Raw genomic sequence first — 17,304 nt, forward strand, 5'->3', positions numbered from 1 at the left:
TTGTTCATTTGTTTAAGAAGGGTAGCAAAGATAATCCAGGGAGCTACAGGCCAGTGAGCCTTATATGTGGTAGGGAAATTACTGGAGAAAATTCTTCGAGACAGGATCTACTCCCATTTTGAAGCAAGGGATCGTATTAGCGAGAGGCAGCACAGTTTTGTGAAGGGGAGGTTGTGTCTCACTAACTTGATAGAGTTTTTGAGGAGTTCACAAAGATGATTGATGCAGGTAGGGCAGTGGATGTTGTCTACATGGGCTTCAGCAAGGCCTTTGACAAGGTCCCTCATGGTAGACTGGTACAAAAGGTGCAGTAACACGGGATCAGGCATGAGCGGGCAAGGTGGATACAGAACTGGCTAGGTCATAGTAGGCAGAGAGTAGCAATGGAAGGGTGCTTTTCTAATTGGAGGGCTGTGATTAGTGGTGTTCCGCAGGGATCAGTGCTGGGACCTTTGCTGTTCGTAGTATATATAAATGATTTGGAGGAAAATGTAAAGGGTCTGATTAGTAAGTTTGCAGACGATACAAAGGTTGGTGGAATTGCGGATAGCGCAGAGGACTGTCAGAGGAAACAGCAGGATTTAGATTGTTTAAGAAGGGTAGCAAAGATAATCCAGGGAGACCTGGGCAGCAAGGTGGCAGATGGAGTTTAATCCAGACAAATGTGAGGTAATGCATTTTGGAAGGTCTAATGCAGGTAGGCAATATACAGTGAATGGTAGAACCCTCAAGAGTATTGACAGTCAGAGAGATCTTGGTGTACAGGTCCACAGGTCACTGAAAGGGGCAACACAGGTGGAGAAGGTAGTCAAGAAGGCATACGGCATGCTTTGCCTTCATTGGCCGGGGCATTGAGTATAAAAATTGGCAAGTCATGTTGCAGCTGGATAGAAGCTTAGTTAGACCACACTTGGAGTATAGTGTTCAATTCTGGTCGCCACACTACCAGAAGGATGTGGAGGCTTTAGAGAGGGTGCAGAAGAAATTTACCAGGATGTTGCCTGGAGGGCATTAGCTATGAGGAGAGGTTGAATAAACTTGGTTTGTTCTCACTGGAATGAAGGAGGTTGAAGGGCGACATGATAGAGGTCTACAAAATTATGAGGGGCATAGACAGAGTTGATAGTCAGAGACTTTTTCCCAGGGTAGAGGGGTAAATTACTAGGGGGCATAAGTTTAAGGTGCGAGGGGCAAGGTTTAAAGGAGATGTACGAGGTAAATGTTTTACACAGAGGGTAGTGGGTGCCAGAAACTCCTTCTAGAGGAGGTGGTAGAAGCAGGGACGATAGTGACGTTTAAGGTTCATCTTGACAAATACACGAATAGAATGGGAATAGAGGGATACGGAATCCGGAAGTGTAGAATATTTTAGTTTCGACGGGCAGCATGGTCAGCGCAGGCTTGGAGGGCCAAAGGGCCTGTTCCTGTGCTGTATTTTCTTTGTTCTTTGTTTGTTTGGCTGCCCGCTGTCCCCCACTTGTTCGTGCTGGCGATCGAACCCTCTTCCTGTTTGGATCCATGCCGATCTTCACCCCCAAGGCCTTCTTCCAAAATGTAGACAGTCTAATCGAGGCATTTGTGTTTGGGGGGGGTGAGAATTTGAGAATTCCCAAATCAACACTGCAAAGAAGGAAAATCAAGGGGCCTTGGCTTTAACAAATCTACAATAGTACCACTGGGCAGCAATGGCAGAAAGAGTGAGGGGATGGATACGCGAACCCAGCACAGAGTGGGTACAGATGTAAGAGGCCACCTGTAAAGGAAGACGCCCCAGGCCCTGGCTACAGCAGCAATCCCATCCCCCTCAACAAGATACACAACAAGCCCAGTGGTAGCGGCCAAGCTGAGAATGTGGGCCTAGCTGAGACAACACTTAAGATGTCCCCCATGGCCTTGTTGCTTGTGCCCATCAGGTCCTCGAATAATGTTGTTTGTGGGGCCCCGGGGTACCCTACTGTCTCTTTGCAGAGGAGTCCCCACTTACTCACGGTTTACTCGTAATCCCGGCTTACTCACTCTTCCAACTTCTTCCATCGGGCAGGAGATACAGAAGTCTGAGAACACGCACCAACAGACTCAAAAACAGCTTCTTCCCCACTGTCACCAGACTCCTAAATGACCCTCTTATGGACTGACTTCATTAAAACTACACCCTGTATGCTTCATCCGATGCCAGTGCTTATTGTATATCTTGTGTTGCCCTATTATGTATTTTCTTTTATTCCCTTTTCTTCCCATGTACTTAATGATCTGTTGAGCTACTCGCAGAAAAATACTTTTCACTGCACCTCGGTACACGTGACAGTAAACAAATCCAATCCAATCCAATCCAATCCAATGGCCCCCATCTGCGTCAATCACAGATTCCCCCCAGCCATACTAGGTACCACATTCAAAAGATGGAGGCGGGATGGGGGCACACTGACGGTCGGGGACTTTTATGTAGGGCACAGGCTGGTGACACTGGACAAACTGATGAGGAAGTGGAAACGAGCAAAAGGACAGGAATTGAGACACCTCCAACTAAAACACTTCCTCTGCAAAGAGACAGTAGGTTACCCCGGGGCCCCACGAACAACACTATTTGAGGACCTGCTAGGCACAAGCAACAAGGAGGGGGGGGCTACGTGGGAAAATATACAGACAGTTACTGGACAGAGCACAAACACCACTGGACGAGACCAGACAAAAATGGGAGGACGAACTGGGGACAGAGGTAGGGTGGGGACTCTGGAGCGAAGCACTGAGCAGAGCTAACTCCAGCTCCTCCTATGCAAGGCTCAGCCTAATGCAGCTCAAAGTGGTGCACAAAGCGCACCTGACCAGTACCCGAATGAGCAGCTTCTTCCTGGAGGTGGAGGACAAATGTGAACGGTGCCAGAGGGGCCCGGCCAACCACACCCACATGTTTTGGGCTTGCCCCAAGCTTGCTGGGTTCTGGACAGCCTTCTCCGAGGCAGCCTTCTCCGAGGCAATGTCCAAGGTTGTGGGGGTGAGGGTGAAGCCATGCCCAAAGTGGTAATCTTCAGGGTATCAGAGCAGCCAGAGCTACACATGGGGAAGGGGGCCAACGCCCTCACTTTCGATTCCCTAATCGCACGCCAGAGAATCCTGCTCAGCTGGCAATCGGCAGCACCACCCAAAGCTGCAGACTGGCTCGCTGACCTCTCAGAATTTCTTCACCTGGAGAAGATTAAGTACGCCATCAGAGGGTCGGAGGAAGGCTTCCTAGATACATGGGGGCAGTTTGTCGGCCTGTTTGAGGACAGCAATGAGGGGTAAGTTCAGAATAAGAAACCAAGATAGATGAGGAACCAAAGGACTGACCAATATAGTAAATTAATGCGGGTAAGGATAATGTGATGTATATATACAATTGTTTATAAATATGAAAAATGCTAATAAAAAGGTTTGAAAAAATATATAGTTCCAAGTCAGGATGGTGTGAAACTTGAAAGGGAACTTGCAGGTGGTGGTGCTCGCGTGCATCTGCTGCCCTTGTCCTTCTAGACGGTATTATGACCTGTGTTATGGTCATAGTACAGATGCACATGGAGAGCATCTAGTTATTTGACAATGAGATGATTTATCAACAAGATTAACACATGGCAAGATAACTAACGAACTTTGATACAGACAGTAACGAATAAATGAATTCATTCAATTTTTCGGGAACTTCTAGCGTGACTATCCTCATGTGCGATTTACTACCAACTGCCGGACATCTTAAGTCACATGGTCGATCTCTATCACCACCAGCTGGTTGGAGGCCGCATCAATAACTGTATACATTGATGGACAACTATATACAAAACTGTGCTCAGGCATATCACCACATGCCCCTTCCTTTGGAGGTGTTAATGTTTACATACAGATGTAACTGTACTTTACACAACAAGATGTGCATAATAATTTTAAACAGGTCACATGTACAAATGTAACTGCGCTTTACAAAATATAATATGCCTTTTCATTTTAAACATGTTTCTTGTGCACAGCTTATTGCACGTTCTCAAGATATCGTCCCGTTGGTCTCTTGAATATTGACTGGATGCTCGATTTCACTTCAACTTTCAGAAGACAGGTTTTCTAGCTGGTCTTTTTTGTATCACAAATTAGCCTTTTGATGCATTGCCGATGCCTTCTTCTTCAGTGTCGCAGGTGCCATCCGGTTGACCCGTTGTATCCTTAACTCTCCCCTTCTTCCCCTTCCTTTTCATGGGAATGATCCTCTTACTGTGTCTTCCTTTCTTTTTGACTTTAGTGGCATCCTTCTTGTTGCTTGTAATGCTTTTGCCATTGTAACTGCTTTTGGATCATTTGCTGTGTAGGCTGACTCTAGCTCTTCTGCCACAATAGCTGATTTTGGAGCCTTAGCTGGATTGAGGAGTTTTGGTTGATCCATGGTTACGTCCGCACGGTGAGCTCATGCCCATCACCTGGTAAACCTCTGTCAGCAAACCTCTGGATGATAGCGCAGTTACAACCAAGTCTGCAGCTTCAGGGACAATCTGCAAACCCTGGCACTCTGGTGTCGCAACTGGATCAATGTCTCCAATGTCTCCAATGTTAGGCGTTGCTTCTTTATTTTGCGTTTGAGCCCAACTGGTGGCTCATCCTCACTTGACATGATGATATACGATTCACCTTTTGCTGGCGTGATTCACCTTTTGCTGGAGTGATTCACCTTTTGCTGGAGTGGTTCAACCTCATTCGATATGACGATATATGCTTCGTCCTTCATTGTGGAGCTGCACGCAGATGCATACACCTGCTCTTCTGGCACATCTTTTGGTGGAGTGTGGCTTGAGTGTTGGCGAGCACGCTGCAGGAACCATCACGTTGGAATGAGTTGATTCACCATACGCCTCTGGAGCCAATTTCTCTAGCATGGGGATTATTTCTTCAGTTACCAGTCTGTTCTCAGTTGAGTTGCTTTCATCTGATGTGTCTAGTGCTGCATTCTCATTTTTAGCCTCAGCATATGCTATCTTAGAGCTTTCATACTTATCACTGACCTGCGCAGAATCGTCACTCCCGCCAAACCACCTGAACAGTAGGCGGCCTCGTCTAGCTCATCATCTGAATCTCCATTTTCCTCATCGTAATAATGGTCGTCATTATTACCGTAGTAATCATCATGATCCACAATGACTTCTCCTGTATAGTATGGAATTATGTGTTCATGCAAGAATTTACCAATTTCAAAGTCAGCAGCGAGTCTTGCTGCAGAACCTTCATCCAACTCTCCATGCTGTGCAACTTCAGGGGGACTGAGGAAATTGAAGAAAGAGTCATTTAGTACAGTTTTCGTAACTGTTCGGCCAGTGTGCCGACCCTGATGCTTCTGCTTCGTTTTAATAGTTTTCAATTTGATGTTTTTTTCTTTCTTCCAGTGGGCAGCACGGTAGCATTGTGGATTGCTTCACAACTCCAGGGTCCCAGGTTTGATTTTGGCTTGGGTCACTGTCTGTGCGGAGTCTGCACATCCTCCCCGTGTGTGCGTGGGTTTCCTCCGGGTGCTCCGGTTTCCTCCCACAGTCCAAAGATGTGCAGGTTAGGTGGATTGGCCATGCTAAATTGCCCTTAGTGACCAAAATTGCCCTTAGTGTTCGGTGGGGTTACTGGGTTATGGGGATAGGGTGGAGGTATTGACCTTGGGTAGGGTGCTCTTTCCAAGAGCCGGTTCAGACTCGATGGGCTGAATGGCCTCCTTCTGCACTGTAAATTCTATGATCTGGCACCCTGTGCATTCCGTGATTTCTGGTTCATCAAAGAAAGGAAAGTCTAACTTGGCGGGCTGTGACTCCATCTGGTATGATTCTGTGTGAGTATCTCAGTTGTCAAATACTCATTTTATTCAAACTTAAACTCCAGAGTAAAGCTCATTGGCAGTCCAGGCTCTGAATGTTTCAGGCCCATCATGCTCCTGTCATGCCGCTGAGCAAATTCACACTTTAGAAGACTGTTAGCCAGAATTCTGGAATTCCTTTTGACTCCTCCCTCTTCATCTGGTTTATCTTCCTCCACTTTGCTCGTATCTCATCGGACAACTGCGCCATTATATCCCGTTGCAAGTCGCAATGATCTTCAGTCGCTGCGCTGTCTGGAATGTACAGCCACTCAACTAGGTTCAGGGTCTCACACGTGTCCGCTCCTACGATGGACTCGCGCTGCATGTCCGAAATGGAAAATGGTATGATGTGATGTCTGTTGTGTATCTTTGAGTTCACATGCTCTGAGCATCTCAATTTCATGCCCATTGTAATCTTTCAGTAGTCTGGTTTGATTGAGGACTTTCGGTTTAACTCGCAGCCTGTTCAAATCGGACAAACTAAGAAGGTTGGCCCTCGTTGCCGTGTTGAACTTGCATTTGATCATTGTGCCAATCAGCATCACTGGATTCATCCATCTGTCTTCCATCAGCATCACTAACACTATTGCCGTAATAGAAGTAGGACTTCTTTGCTCTGCATATTCAGAGTCATTGTGTCCTTAGACAAAATTAGGTCGATCCTCCCAAACTGCATCACCTCACAATTTTCAGAGTTAAATTCCATATGCCACTGTTCTGCCCATCTAACCAGCCCATGTATCTTGCCCCATAATCTAAGGCTTTCCCCCTCACTATTTATCACACCATCAAATCTTGTGTAGCATCTGTGAACTTACTACTCATACCACCCACATTCCGGTCTATATCATTCATGGACATTACAAACAGCAAGGGACCCAGCACTGATCACTGCATATACCACTGGATACAGAATTCCAGTCCAAAAACAGCCTTCAACCAATATCCAGTGTTATTTCATGCCACATTTGTCGCTCTCCTGATTCATTTTTTAAGTACCCCCTGCACTTCCTATACTTCTCTAAGGCTTCCACTGCTTTTAGCCCTCTGTATCTGCCGTATGCCACCCTTTCTTTCTGATCCAATCCTGTATTTCCCTTGACATCCATGGTTCTCTGGACATGTTGGTCCCACCCTTGACCTTTATGAGAACATGTTGGCCCTCTACTCTCTCTATTTCAATTTTAGATTAATCCCACTTCTCTGATGTGGATTTTCCTACAAGTAGCTGCTCCCATTCCATTTTGGCTCATCCTATCAAAACCAGCCTTCCCTCAATTCAGAACCTTTATTCCGATCCATCTTTGACATTTTCCATAATTACCTCAAATCATACTGAGTTATGGTCACTGTTGCCAAAATGCTCCCCCACTGAAACCTCTCCCACCTGCCCACTTTCATTCCCTAAAATTAGCTCAAATACCACCCACCTCTAGTAGAATTTTCTATGGGCTGGCTCAAAAAACTGTCCTGGATGCACTTTCTAAATTCCGCATCCTCTAAGCCTTTCACACTCTGACTATCCGAATTAATACTGGGTAAGTTAAAATCACCCGTATTTCCCTATTATTTTTGCACTTTTCTGAGATTTGCCTATATATCTGCTCTTCTATCTCTCATTGGCTGTTTGGGGGCCTATAATACACTCCCAGCAACCTAATTGCCGCCTTTTGTTTTAACGTTCCACCTATATGGCCTCAATTGAGGAGCCTGTGAACGGATCCTCACTCCCCACTGCAGTCATTCATTCCTTGATCAATATTATGGCACCACCACCTGTTTTACACCCCCCCCCCCCCACCACCACCACCCCCCCCCCCCCCCCCCCCCCCCCCCCCACCCCCCCACGCCTCGTCTCGACTGAAGATTCTCTACCTTAGCATGTTGAGCAACTGGTCCTGCCCTCCCTCAACCATATGTCTATGATAGCAATAATATCATTCTCCCGTATATTAATCAGTGCTACCTGTAAGGCCCCTTACATTAAAATAAATGCCACCCAGCCTGTCATATTCCCTTGTGCCTAAACATGACTATCTTTACTCTGCCTCCCAGGTTGACTTGGTTTTTCTCTACATTTAACTGTGCATGACCCCCTAAAAAGTGGACGGCTTTGTCCTGCATGGTATTGAGTTTCTTGAATGCTGTTGTAGATGCACTCCTCAAAAGCAAGCACTCCATTACACTCTTGACATGTGCCTTCTAGGTGGTGGGCTGTTTTTTTGGGGAGTCAGGAGGTGAGTGACTTGGTGCAGAGTTCGCAGCCTCTGACCTGCACTTGTTGCCAGAGCGCTGGATTCTCCGATTTGCAGACTAAGTGCTGACGCCAGCGTGGGAACAGTGGTGTTTTACACCAGGAAACATGGCGCAACAGCTGCACCAATCCTCCGTCCAGTGGGGGAGTTAGCTGCCTCGCAGCATAAAGCCCCCCCCCCCCCAGGCTGCGGATACGACCGGAGGATTGGCGGGTCCATGGCAGCGCACGTGCACGGCGGCGACCTGCAGCCCCCACGCCGTGCAACATGGCACCGGCCGTGCGCAGACTCTGCCTGCCAAAAAACTGCCCCCTGTAATCAGCCTCGCCACCCTGGGCCACCCGCCCCACCAGTCCCACCAGCCCCCACCAATGTCTTCCCTGCCAGAAGAACAGCTCCTCCCCCCGACACCGGCCGCAGCCGTCACATGGGGCCCATTAAAAAAATGTAAGTGTTCCGCCCCGTGGGGAACTCAGCCTATCGGAGGCAGTGCATCGGGGGAGGGTCTCAGGTGTGGTCCTGAGGCCGTCCATACGGCGTGTGGCGTACTCCCTGAGCATGTAATTTTTGAGGGGGTGGAGCATCACGAAACAGGCGTCACACCCGATTTCGGTGCAAACGGCGATTCTCTGGCCGATCGCCGAACACGATTTCAGCGTCGCCAACTGGAGAATCCGCCTAGTATTTACATGGCTAATCGAGTTAAGTTTCTGGTCAAAGACAACTTCCAGGATGTTAATGGTTGTTGATGGATTCAACTATGGTAATACCACTGAGTGTGAGGGGACATGGTTAGATCCTCTCTTATTTGAGGTGGTCATTGCCTGGCACATGTAAGGAGCGAATGTTACTTGACACCAATCGGGCGGGATTCTCCCCTACCCACTCCGGCGTCAGGCCGCCAGAAGGCGCGGAATCCTCCGCACCTCCAGGGGCCAGGCCGGTGCCGGCAGGATTGGCACCGTGCCAACCAGCGTAGAAGGGGCTTGGCGCCAGGCCAACCAGCGCCGATGGGTCCCGCCGGCCGGCATGAGTTGGCACATGCACGGGAGCGCCAGCGTGTGCTGGCGTCATCCCAGCACATGCCATGCAGCACATGCCATGCAGCACATGGCATATGCCATGGCAGCACATGCCATTCGTTTCCGCACCAGCCATGGCGGAGGTCCACAGCAGCCGGTGCGGAGGGAATGACTGCCTCCATGGCACAGGCCCGCCCGCGGATCGGTGGGCACCTCCCGGGGCCAGATCCCCCCATGCCCCACCGAGGACCCCGGAGGCCATCTGCAGAGTCAGGACCCGCCGGTAAGTACCAGGTCTAATTTACACCAGCGGGACTGCCTAAAACGGGTGGCCGCTCGACCCATCGCAGGCCAGAGAATCACTGGAGCGGCCGCTACCGGCGGCCGGCGGCTGGCGCGGCGCGATACCTGCCCCCACCAAAACACCAGCGCCGGAGAATTCGGCAGCCAGTGGGGGTGGGATTAACGCCACTCCCGCCGATTCTCCGGCCCGGCGGGGGGTCGGAGAATCCCGCCCATCAGCTCCAGCCTGAATGTAATCCAGGTCATGTTGCATATGGATGTGTATTGCTTCAGCACCTGAGGAGTTGAAAATATGTATAATCATCAGCAAACATGATCCAGAGTAGATCAGGAAAAAATATTCCCACTCTTGAAAGGATCAAGAAAGAGAAGACACAGATTGAAAGTCATTAATAAAAGAAGCTTGATGATAATGGTAGAGTGAGGGTATGCCAGGCTATGAAGTTAGACTGTAGGTGAATTCAATTCTGCTGCTGCTGATGGTCCACAGCGTCTCATGGATGCCCAGTTTTAAATTGCTAAATTGGTTTGAATTCAGCAGGTTTTCCATTGAATCCTCACAGTGCACAAGGATGCTATTCGGCCCTTCAAGTCTGCAACAACCCTCCAAAAAAGCACTCTAACTAGTCCCAATCCCAAGACTATCCCCATAACTCCGTGTTGATCATGACCAATCCACCTAACCTGCAACCTTTGGACTGTGGGAGGAAACCGGAGCATGTGAAGGAAACCCACGCAGACACGGGGAGAGTGTACAAACTCCGCATAGTCACCCAAGGCCAGAATCGAACCTGAGTCCCTGCCGCTGTGAGGCAGCATTGCTAACCACTGTGCCACCATGTCACCCTATTGCCACCGTGTATCCAATTTAACTTGAGGTGCTGCCGTACAACACAATGGAGGATATTCTCGATGTTCCACCAGGACTGTGAGAAAATCACTCCCATCGTGCCATGGACAGATTCACCTGTGACAGGTAGATTGCTGAGGATGAGGTCAAGTAGCTTTTTCCCGCACCAGCTGCCACAGGCCTAGTCTCGCAGCTATGTAATTTAGGACTCGGTCAGCTCAGTTAGTAGTCGTGCTACTGAGCCTCTCTTGGTGACAGAAAATGAAGTCCCCCACCCAGAGTACATTCTGTGCCCTTGCCACCCTCAGTACTTCCTCCAAGTGGTGCTCAACATGGAGGAGTACTGACTGAACTGTTGAGGTGGGGACGGTAGATCGTAATCAGCAGGAGAACTGAGTGGCACAACACAGATTTCCCTGTCTTGTTCTCACTTTTAGCTTGTGATCTCAGAGGTTCGGCTTAGGAGGAAGATTTATATTTATATTGCGCATCACTGTGATAACATCATCCCAACTAAGTTGAAAAATAGTGACAGTTCCACTGGCGCAGAATCCATTCGCAGCAAGGAGCTTTTAAGACTTTTGTTTTATAGAACATAGAACACTACAGCGCAGTACGGGCCCTTCGGCCCTCGATGTTGCGCCGACCTGTGAAACCATCTGAAGCCTATCTGACCTACACTATTCCATTTTCATCCATATGTCTATCCAGTGACCACTTAAATGCCCTTAAAGTTGGCGAGTCTACTACTGTTGCAGGCAGGGCGTTCCACACCCCTACTACTCTCTGAGTAAAGAAACTGCCTCTGACATCAGTCCTATATCTCTCACCCCTCAATTTAAAGCTATGTCCCCTCGTGTTGGTCATCACCATCCGAGGAAAAAGACTCTCACTGTCCACCCTATCTAACCCTCTGACTATCTTAATAGAAGTTTTGTTTTAACAAAATTAGCTGTGGGAGGATGTTAACGAGACCCCTGGGGAAACTCGCCCTTCTCCTTCAAAACGGTGCGCACTGTTTCTTTAACATCTATCTGAATTGCTGGAAAATGAAATCAAAGTGCAACAGTTCATACAAGGGAGGTGCCTCCAACAATGCAGCACGTCTTCAGCGCTGCAATAGAGTGTCAGATTGGATTATGTGTTTAAATCTTAGGATGAGGTTTAAATTGACAACTAAAGTACTACACACTGAGCCCAATTGCCAGAGCTTATCAGGCAGAAAGTGAATCTGACGTAAGATCCTGAAACCATTCTCACATGGCCTCTCACAAAAGGCAACAGGATACCATTGGGAGAGGCCTGGGAGCAAATTGGCGACTGTCACCCAAAGCATTGTGTCGTGAGCTGACAGATGAAATGATCGGCAGATGCCTGGGAGCAAATCGACAAGCCTTCTCTTCAACCCAAACAGCATCAAAAGGTGGGAGAATGTGTTTTTATTTAACAAAGAGAAATATAGCCATCTGCATGATTTTAAACAAATTTGCACATTATGGTGCCGCAGCTCATATTGAAACGTATTTAACACACCAAACATTCATTTGATGCCATTGTGACAAGTTTGATGTGCAGCTTTTCTTGTTTATCTGCCTTCACAAACTAAACAAAATGATTTGCCAAGACACTGCCACTTTTACCTCAATGAATTACTATTTCTGACAGTTCTATCTACAGCAGTAGTGCTGGGGGCAATTTACTATTTACTACCATTGGATTTCTATAATGTTATCTTGAGCTCTGCCACTGTCATAATCCCTAATGACAGTAAGTAATCCGGTTCAGGTTTATCCACCCATCACTCAAATCCATAAGGCTCGCAGAGTGCTGGCTGTAACAGTTTTTTAATCTTTGGTCCCTATTTTATGACACAGACAGTAGATCAGCCTTTTATCTGCAATTGAACTGTTGTACTATTTCTGTGCTGCAAAGATGTGAGAAGCACGGACACCGATCAATTCAATTGTTCAAACAGTGTTGATAACATAACGAAGCCTTGAAGCTATGCTGCAAAAGCTCACTATCTGCCTGCTTGCAGCAGCCTCTGTGGCCTGTTCAACACCCTGCGGCAACGTAATAATAGAAGACAATCAGTCTCTAGTATACATTGTTCGCTAAGAAATTAAACAAATCAAATGCAGCATTCCTAAAAATACATTTCTGCATGCAGCATGAAGAAGGCATTCCCTATTGGACCTCATTGTAGCTGTATGTTAGGACGTGGTGATATTACAAAGTACAAATAACATTTTTCTTATTCTGTAAATAAAGAGATCCAAAGTCAATATCACAGAATTGTTAAAGCACAGAAGGAGGCTATTCAGCCCATTGTGTCTGCGTCGGCTTTGTGTGGGGACAATTTACCCATCTCTGTAGAATTATTCTTCTTCCTTCAGTTCCCTTTTTGCTCTCTCCCAATAATGTTCAAAATCGTGTCACTTTTGTCTACAATGTGGCTTAATCTTTCATGGCAACAACCCCCAAGATTAGTATTTATCCCCTCATTTGTCATAGAAAATGAAAGTATACGCATATGTGGCCATTGTCCCTTTCTGCAATGTTTTAAATACATGCATGTGACAGAGGTGCCCTTAAGAAAACTTATTATGGCCAATGATATCATAAATCCAGCTGTTGAATGCATAGTCTTGTTCTATTGTATCTCCATGATCAGCAGCTTCCACCATCCATCATTGATACAGTCTGTCAGGTTAACTATAATACCGAATAACGATGCAATGCTGCATTGAATGCAAAGATAATAAATGTTTGGAGTTCCTTAGAGGGAGATTGTTGCCAAATTGGTGTGAGAACATGAAAGGGACAGGAACAAGCAAAGATCATTCAATCAATCCAAACTTTTCCGTTCACAAATTTGCTTTGCTCTATTCCACTGAGTATTCCAATTTCCTTTCATTCCATTAATTAGTTTCATTGCACGGGTGATTCAAACCTGATTCCAGCAGTGTAAAACTATTGTGTTCCATAAAATATTTGACTATCTATGTCTATTATTTGTTAAGACACCGGACCAGACCCCACCTTTTGTTGGAATACTGGACAAGAAACCCCAAACAAGTTTCAATTTTTAAAACGGTGAGGAAAAGATAGTTCACCCCAGAAGTAATAACTCTGACCAATAGGTATCTTTTATGTGAAAACAAACTTTCATATAAACGCATAATTAATCATATTAACATCAAAGAAACAGTTGTGTGATTAACAGTTAAACAGTTCTTAAACAAAAGCAAAAGCCACGTCTGCCACAATATTCAAATTAAGGAATCCAATATAGGTCAATTGCCACAAATAAATAAGGTTAGCAATCAGGGTTACTTGCTTATCTGTGCAGTCGTTTGCAGGAACAACCTGAAAATTCTCGCCTTTTGTCAGACTCAAATTCTAAGCAAACTGCTGTTCAACTTAAAATCTTCTAGCAGACTGCAATAAATACAGGAAGATCTGGCTCCTCCAATTAATTACATCATCTATATCCCAGTACATTGTCCGATGACTTGCTTAGCTAGGACTAAACACCAATCCCTCATAAATTATCTGCACCCCAGTGAATCTTCTACAATCAAAACCATGTTCCATTGGTCAGCCCTCTGTAAACAAGTAAGTGGTTAAAATCAAAGATTGCCCCACCTTTTACAACACCTTAATTACATCTTTAGTCAACATACTGTCTGTATGTATTTTAAACCATGGTTTTTAATATCATTACTGCCACAAATATATGTTATAGTATATAAGAATTTCTACATTCATTGCACGTTACATTTATATACTAAATTCAATTTTTAAACAGATGTCTCTCTGGTTAGTTTTTAAAGGTAAGCTGATATCTTGTCAGTTGCCTTGTTTCAACAAAAATTTAGATGGCGTAATTGCTGTGGATTCTTTTAAAATGCTAAGTTGTATTCTTGATTTTTCCATCAGTTTTAAGTGTTGCTCCATACAAAAGAAAAATGAATGCAATGAAACAATAGCTATTGGCTTTCTCTTGGGTAAACTAAAATATATGCTAGGCAAAATGATACCTTGTAAAGCAAACAAAATACCAGCAATCTCCTATAAATTGATAGTAGCTAGTGAACAGCTTTAACTTTAAATTGTCTTGATTTTACAACGGAAATACTCAGTCATTTTCAAGGTATCATTTCAGCCATTTGGTCATATTTGTGCCATTTAATGATTTTAATGCAATGTGGATGTGTTATTAAATGTGAGTGTGGAACAGAAACTGACATTAAAACACACAATAGTTCTAATGAAAGGATTCAAGGCTTTATAGAAATGTCAAGACACAGTGTTCTATTTCCTCCAGGTTTCAGCTTTTGTGTACAAATTGTAGAGAAACCAAGCCAATGGCAAGCACACTGCCTTCCACAGAATGGATACATATACCCCTATGATCTAGGAGTTTTTCTTTGGTCATCTTACATGGGTTTTTGTACATGCTACTGAGCCAACCCCTGTTATCATGTTTGATTGTAGGCAAATGATGGGACTCACCTCCACTACTATAGACACAGACTGAAACTATGGTTGTTGGGTTAGGAGGTGGATACTCTCATGTGTAAGTCTGTAAGTAAATGGTTATAAAATTGTGAAAAATTTGCCTCCATTTTTATCCTTCACCAGCTGGACTTCTAGAGTATATTATGATAACTGACCAATTAGCCTATCATAACTACCAAACTAACATGGATACAGGATCAACTTGTTGTTCAGTGTAACAGTTATAATTCAAATAGATGCTTTGCAAAGCTAATTCAAATTAGCTAAGTAAATGCTCATGTGTTTTGCGATGAAGCACTTGGGGCTGAACAGTGGTAACGAGAGTGATCCTGACACACAAGACAGCTATCACAGCCAAAGGTCAATCGCCCAGAGTGGGCACTTGGGTGACACAGGGGTCGAGTGAAAGGAGTGATGCAGTAACTGTGGGACATCTGAGACAAACAATTGGCAAGTTTAAGTATTGTTTGAACCCTGCTGTCATAATAGCTCTGTGTCTGCTTTTACTGTGACTGTATCATAAGAGAAAGACACAATGAGAAATTGCCATTCCAAATGCAATTTTACACAGAGAAATGAGCAGGCACACTTGAACAATGTGCTGTCAGGCCTCACTAATAATTGAAATAGCATCCAAGTGCAGACGGAATGTTTTGAATTTGAAGGTTAAAGTTCAAAGACATGGTGAGGGAGCTGCAAAGCAGCATATTGATACAAAACTGGCTTTTGCCATACATTCTGTCCATTGCCTCTGAGGGAAAGATGTTCCATTCATTCCCATTGTCATTCACCTTAAATTAGAGACAAATAATATAACAATAATAATAATCACTTATTGTCACGAGTAGGCTTCAATGAAGTTACTGTGAAAAGCCCCTAGTCGCCACATTCCGGCGCCTGTTCGGGGAGGCCGGTACAGGAACTGTACAGGAACATACAATTACTACCAAACTTTCTGTGGCTGAGAGGCATAACAAATAAGTTTTCTTCCGATATACATCTGGCATCTGCACAGATGAGGAAAAATAAAATCTAAAGAGGTTTTTATTTTAATGGAGAACGTGATGCACTGTACCGCAGTCATAGGATTTGATCTGAGTGAACAGCTGAGTCCTCAAGCGGTGCCCCTGCTGATCTCTACTCACCACATTGGGACAGTATCCTAACCACTTTACACTGGGAAAAGTGCGGGAAAATAGACGAATGCCGTACATTTCCTAAAGGCGGTTCCAGGACCGAGGGAGCAGAGGCTGCGATGATGATGGTCTTTGATGTGGTAAAAAAATATGAAAGCAGCCGGTGAGAAAAGATATTTACAAAATTGAGAAGATCACAGTGAATGGGGGAGACATGAATTCATGAGCAGTAAACCCTGATTGTTGTCAATTGTTCTTCTTTCCAGAATTCTAACACCGGCATCTGAAAACAAAGTCTCCTTGTCTTCTAGCAATCAAACTTATAAAGCAGCGTGGGATGTTGGAAGATGCTGCAGACTGATTTAATTAGGATATACTGTGCTTTGCTAGATTCTTATAAAGAAGGTATATATTATTCACAAAGTATTTGTGCTTCGGTTTAACTGTTTTAGAATCCCTGCTTCTGTCATAGAGCAGCTAGAATACTAAGCCCCTTAGGTTTTATAATAAGCCAATATGTTCCTATAATGGCCTGGTCATATTAAAGGAGTTTATCATATTGTGAAAAGAAGGTGGCATCTTCAAGGGTTATTGATTGGAGCAGTTGGGATTATGATCACCGAAATGTGACTTTTCTATTGATTAAGCCTTATAGTGTATCCAAATCTATCGGCTTTATTCATAAATAAAACAATGTTTCATTAACTTGGCATGGTTCCTGACATAAAGGATGAGATTCAAGTTTTATCATTGGAAGTTGAGGGCTTCAATTAATCTTACGTGAGTTTTTTGTTAGAATATTGGCATGTCCCACTCTATCACAGCAAACTAAAATTGAAATGTATGTGCGTAATTTGCATTGAAAGTGTAATTTTGAAAAGCGACTTTATTGGACATTGACGCGCGTAAAAATCATTCACAATCGAAAGCAGATTATTTTAGCTATTGCAGTGAGTTTTAGTTGGTTCGCTATTTTGTTTGAGATTCTATCCACACATTGGCCGAGTATTGATCATCAGTTGTAATGTATTAGAGCTCCCTGACAACGTGTAATCCTGCAGATGCTAAACAGATTAAAGCATCAATGAAAATACTGCATCAGAGCTTTTGCTAAATAACTAGCACATTGTAAAGGTACAAGCAAGAGGTTAGTTAAACCCTTATTAATTGATAGAGTATTGGAAACAAATGGTCCGTTAATAGATTTTCAGTCTGAATGAATGGTAAAAATAAAATCTGCACATTCCTACTCAGGCAAAGGCTGTGAACATTCATAATGCAAATCCATGTTTCCAAATTCAAAGAATGTTCATAGAATCGTAGAATTTACAGTGCAGAAGGAGGTCATTCGGCCCATCGA

General features: G+C 44.8%; 1 long non-coding RNA gene across 1 annotated transcript; it reads left to right on the forward strand.

Annotated features, from left to right (window-relative positions):
- The first annotated feature begins 11,474 nt into the window (after positions 1-11,474).
- LOC119962449 lies at positions 11,475-17,035 on the forward strand. Its single transcript, XR_005459877.1, has 2 exons — positions 11,475-11,707; positions 16,211-17,035. It is a non-coding gene; the product is annotated as an uncharacterized LOC119962449 (long non-coding RNA).
- The last annotated feature ends 269 nt before the right edge of the window (positions 17,036-17,304 follow it).

This window comes from Scyliorhinus canicula, chromosome 2 (assembly GCF_902713615.1).
Source record: "Scyliorhinus canicula chromosome 2, sScyCan1.1, whole genome shotgun sequence".
NCBI classification, from domain to species: domain Eukaryota; kingdom Metazoa; phylum Chordata; class Chondrichthyes; order Carcharhiniformes; family Scyliorhinidae; genus Scyliorhinus; species Scyliorhinus canicula.